Genomic DNA, 6,009 nt, shown 5'->3' with positions numbered 1-6,009 from the left:
GCATGATTGAAGTTCACACATGAAGAATAGTCATTTTTGGCCAGGGACTAGGTGTATCCAGTGAATATGTATCAACATGAGTCAAGGCTTTTAGGAGAGGACTGGAGAAAATTAGATGGCGTGGGTGGGTGGCGGGGGGGTGGGGGGTGGGGGGGGGGACAATAAAATTAATATAACGATTAAGTAATGGAGTAATATGGATGTTTTGTTGTGAAGTGGAATGGTAATATAGTGGTGGGTGTCTAATGTTTAGGTGTACATTATTTGTCTAAAAACCTGGGTATTTTCAAACTCCTATTTCCTTATAAATATGCAAAAGCAACATTTTTCCAAATCTGACTAATGGTGCAGTTGGAAGAAATACATTATGCATCTTTTCAACCACTGAGGCAGGAATAGCAGCCATTTTTAGTAACATTTCTTGAAGACTATAGGCCCTTGAATAATAGCGAAGAGAAGGTAACTGAAAGCAGGGTGGGCCTCTGGCCCTGCAGGGAATTTTCTGGGCTCCCGCTTTTTGAATTGATGTGGAAATTTTGCTTGCTGTTTGACTATTGCAGATCTGCAAAAACACCGCACAGTTTGAACAGAATGCAATTCACAGCAGAGTGCACACACTAAGTTGGCGTAAGACAAGGAGGTTCTTCCTATTTTGTCCACTCATCACCATAGCAACACATAACAAAGCGCACTCTTCTATTTCCAATGTAATTGTATAAAGGCCTTTTCATGAGAGCTGACACCTGTCTGAATGAGAGTGATTAGAAATGAATAATGTCTGCACCAACAAGAGTACATGTGTGTGATGCAAAATTGTCAGTGTAAGATTTACTGTAAGCATTTCCTTTTTTTTAACTGCAGGAATGTAACATTTTGGTAAATGTAAGTTTTTTTCACAATGTGAACTCAAGACATTAAATTGTGTTGCCATTTCTTCTATGTGGTCTGAATTGAGTTATTTAGACAGTCCTATGGTTCAGCGACTTATCTGGAAGGGAAGATATTGTCGCTTTTGTTGATTATTTTACTTAAAATAAACAGTTATTTTCCAGCTTTATGAGAATTTGAAATGTAAAAGGTGTATTGATTGTGTTATATAATTAGAAATCTTTGTCAAGCTTCCCTACGCTAGTGGTGCAAGTAACTGCTCGTGCTCCAGAACCAAAGATGGACAAAGTTTCCTTTACTCTGTTGTTGCCTTAGCAACCAAAATCTTTACCTCAGGAGTGATGATAATCTGTGGGGGAAGGGAAATAGCTTTGCTTTCAGGGAAGAGCCCTGTTATCTTTTAAAAAGTATATGGATGAAATAAGATATCTTTAAATATTTTATGCCAATTTTGCCATTCTCCCCTAATGATGTTGATATTGGCTGTTGCTGGGCATGCTCCATAGATGCCAGCAGTCCTCAGGCACTTCCCTCATGTGACCATATATTCAATACACACAGGGAATTTTCATAGGCTATCCCACTGCAAAGGTATCATAACTGGACTTAGCCTCATGCCCATATTCCAGTGGTGGGAATCCTGGCTGATTAGCCCTCCATTGCCTGCTCTAGGAATGTTGAGGCAATTTGATCCACCAACTGTCCCAGTCCCTTATTTCTAAACAGGGTAAATAATAATATGCACCAAGAGAAATTTACATAATCATTGCCTACATAATTACGTAAAAGTACATAAGACAAGTTAAAATTCAACTCAAGATTTAGTTTCATAACCAAGTGATATGTCGGTAGGTGTTTGCATTACTGCAATGACACGAGTCATATTGAGATAGAAAATAAAGCGCATAATGCAGAACCGTCACAGTGGATTACCAAGGCTTCCTGGTTAAAAACCATTTAAGCTCATTTTTGCTCTGGTGGAGAAGTGGTATGGGGCATAACAACATGAAGCTGTGGCAATAAATCTGCCTTTATTTCCTGCCTATTATCAGAACTTGATCTAAGCATTTTCTCTTACAGCTTTCCAATTAAAATAATAAAGGACAGCATCACCATTGTGAAGTGTTTGATAAACTTTATTTGCTTACAAATATATGACATAATTTCAATCGCATTGAAACACATCCTCCTCCACTTGGGGAACAATACATAACTATTTTGGCTTTTCTTCCTTGATGAACTCAAAAGGACTGATAAATACTTTTTTATGAAGACAGTGGGGGAGAAATTTATCCTTGTCTTGTGCCAGGTACTGATGACTACCCCAATTATCACAGGCAAAGCACATTTGGGTGTGGTCCTCCTAGGTGGCTGTTTTATTTCGCCTGCTGCTTTTGATGTAGGGCAGAAATGGGTTGGGTTTTTGACCTACAGAAAGGCAGACTTTAAAACTCAAATTTAATGTTCGTTAGGTGAAGTGGCTAATCGTGGAATTTTTGTCTTCTGGACAAATGCAAACAAAAAATATACCTGGAATTTCCTTGGTACCGGTCCCATAACTTCACTGTAAACCCTCCTTATGCACCTAAATGGAATCTGCACTCCACTTCTGGTGAAGTTAAGATGGCAGATTGGAAGTGAACCTGAGGAAACTCTGGAAAAAAGTCTTGGATATTTATACTCCTGCATGAAAGAAACAGCATCTAGGCAAGGCACCTGAGGCAGGTAAAGTAACATTATCCAGCCATGTGGGTTAGTCAGCAATATGCGTGAACGCAACAAACAAGAACATATAGAAAGAGAAAAGCCACTCAAGCCATCAGTCTTATTCCTTTACAAAAGCACAACACTGCAGATGCTGGAAATTTAAAATCAAAAGTGAAAATGCTGGAAATACTCGGCAGGCCAGGCAGTATCTGTGGAGAGAGAAACAGCGAGTTAACAGGAGGATATTAACCTCCAAAAAATAGGTTGGTTTGGGTAAGGTGGGAAGCTAAAAGCTAATAATAAATCTCAGCTGGAACCCAAGCCTCCTCAAACCCACTGACTTCCGGTTTTAATGGAAGTGGGGGTAGGGAGTATGGGAGCAAGAAATAGATAGCCAACCTGTTCTCAGGGGGCTGGGTGCTCATTTAAATATCTTCAGATTTAGGCTGGAATTTTCTGGCCCCACCCTGGCGGATGTGGCAAGCCATTCAGCATGACCGGAAGATCCCACTGGATGGAGGGGCCGGAAAATTCCGGCCTTATTCTCTGTTCCAACTTTAATGCTGGTCGACCAGGTTTCCCTCAGCCAAGGCCTGTGATTACCAACTCCAAGATAACTGACTCCCCCAATCACCTCACCACCATTGTGATCATTGACCCTGCTGACGATCACCAACTCATTAACACCCCTGCAATCACTGGCTCCCCATCTTAATCATGGACTCCCCAACCTCCCCCTCCCCGCCCACAGTCACTGCCTTTCCCCTCACTTCCCCCAACTTTCCCTCCAATCTCTCTCTGACAGCCCTACTGATCTCTTCTCGGTAATGGTATCTCTACCCCCATCTGCCTCTGACACCCCACAAACACCCACTGACACCCCCCAAACCATACAGTGCACACACCATGGATTTAAAACTTCATGGTGTTTGGGAACATTTGGAATTCCAGGTTTTCCAACCAGAAGACTGCCTCCCCTACTTGGAAATTCCACTCCACTAACTATCAAGGCCATGTTTCAGGTTGATTGGCCTCTTGTTAGAACTTATTTCTTTAGTAGACTTTCTTTAATGCCTTGTGTCACAGACTGTACCAACCCCACTTAATCTTGTGGGGAACAGCTCTGCAAAGTTTCACCCTGCCAGCAAATGTAAATTGAATAAAATTCCAGAATACTTACCTAACCGTGCACATTAGATTATTTATCCTTGAATGGTTTCCTCTCTTTGTATGACATCTGTTGTAACATGAGTTCAGAAGTCATTATGTTACACATGGTGTGTGATGATCCCTATTGACACTTATGCTTATAATATTAAATCCATCCTTAACCAGATATTCATTCAGTCTTTTTCTCAAAGTTTCTAACTGATGTAGCATTAATGGCTTTAGCTGGTTTTTTATTCCACATGTTGGCCATATGACAACTACTTTCAATTTTTTATCTGTATTTTTGCTTGGATTTTGGTAATTTTATGGCCAATACCCTCAATTCTTCTCTGCTAATTCACTTACATCTACAATGTCCATTCCCCTCAGCTTTTTCAAAACCCAGATCATGTTTTAATGGTCGGACTGAAGCGAATGGAAACACAGAAACAGGATGCTCAGTAGAATGGTCAATAGCTGAGTGACAAAATCTGATAACAGTTTGGGAAAGCTTTAAATGTCTGATTTGATGCTGGAATTATCTGAGCGGGGGATGGAACCTATGCATCTGAGTGACTTTGGAAATCATAGGAACCAGAGACTCTAGGAAAAAGTGTGGGAAAGGAACGAAGATATTAAACAAAATGTGGTTGCAGCAAAACAAAGGGAGTGAAAAACAACGAGCAGAGGCTAGTCAATCCAAACCGGGACAGATACCAGCATTTAATGTTTGAGATGGCAGTCACCCAATGGGTCCAGGATGAGGGAAGGGGGGACTTGTTTTTGGGCACTCACTGGAACATTGAGGGAGCCCCTGGAGGCAATTATGCTGCCAGTGCACTGCGACCCCCGTCCACCTCCCAATTGCCGGGGCCTGCCTGCCTGGTCCTGGCATTGCCCAATTCTACTTACCCCTCTTTGAGGGTACCCAGCCATTGAAGTGCTCTCTACCGTCATAGATTTCCAGCAATGGCCACCTCTAGATGTAGCGTTGCCAAGGCTGCTGAGCTGAAGTAGATCTTGGGGACGGGTGGTGGGGGTGTTGTCATCCTTAATTGTCATTTTGCGAAAGGGCAGCAGGTTTGTGCACCATGTAGCCCTGGGGCATTGCCTGATCAATGTTAGTAAGACCTGGACAATATCCAGGCTTGGAATGACAAGTGGCAAGTAACATTTGCGCCACACAAGTACCAGCAATGACCATCTCCAACAAGAGAGAATCCAAACATCTGCCCCTTAATTCAAGGGCATTACCATACTGAATCCCTCACTATCAACATCCTGGGGGTTACCATTAACCTAACAGAACTGGATCAGCCATATAAACGCTATGGCTACAAAGACAGGTCAGTATCTTAAAATTCTGAGGCATGTAACTCACCTCCTGGCTCCACAAAGCCTGTCTAAAATCTACAAGGCATAAATCAGGAGTGTGATGGAATACTCTCCACTTGCCTGGATGAGTGCAGTTCCCACAACACTCAAGAAGCTTCAAACTGTCCAAGACAAAGCAGCCTGTTTGATTGGCACCCCACCTTAAACTTTCACTCCCTCCACCACCAATGCACGGTAGCAGCAATGTGTACCAAACACAAGATTCACAGCAGCAATTTGCCCAAGTTCCTGTGACAGCACCTTCCAAACCCAGGACCTCTACCATCTAGAAGGACAAGGGAAGAAGATAGAGGGGAATACCACCGCCTGGAAATTCCCCTCCAAGTCACTCACCCATCCTGACTTGGAAATATATCACCGTTCCTTCACTGTCGCGGGGTCAAAGTCCTGGAATTCCTCCCTAACAGCACTGTGGGTGTACTTACACCACATGGACTGCAGCGGTTCAAGAAGGTGGCTCACCACCACCTTCTCAAGGGCAATTAAGGAAGGGCAATAAAAATTGGCATCCCGTGAAATAATTAAAAGAAAGAGATCTCATGATCTGCGTCTGAGCATCCATTGTAGCACTGAGATGTTGGGCGGCTTCTGACCCTGTTGATGTCCTTTGAACCCTGCTTGAGTCTTTTGCAGCAGAACCCTGGCACATGCACTATTGTTTCTCCCTGGCTTGGTGGCTGCCCACTCTTACCCAGTGACTCACCACATGCAGATCCTGCCTCTATACAACCCTCTAAAATGAGCATAGTGCAAGTCTCTGAGCTGGTGACAGTGTTTCTTCCTCGGTGGTCTGTTCTTGCACTGGACCTTCAGCCTCAGGCACCACTAGCTGGCTAAGGGACCGTTCTTGGGTTTCTGAAAACAGTAATG

The sequence above is a fragment of the Carcharodon carcharias genome, chromosome 4 (genome assembly GCF_017639515.1).
Source record: "Carcharodon carcharias isolate sCarCar2 chromosome 4, sCarCar2.pri, whole genome shotgun sequence".
Lineage (NCBI taxonomy): Eukaryota > Metazoa > Chordata > Chondrichthyes > Lamniformes > Lamnidae > Carcharodon > Carcharodon carcharias.
Note: the sequence above shows the minus strand (reverse complement) of the source record.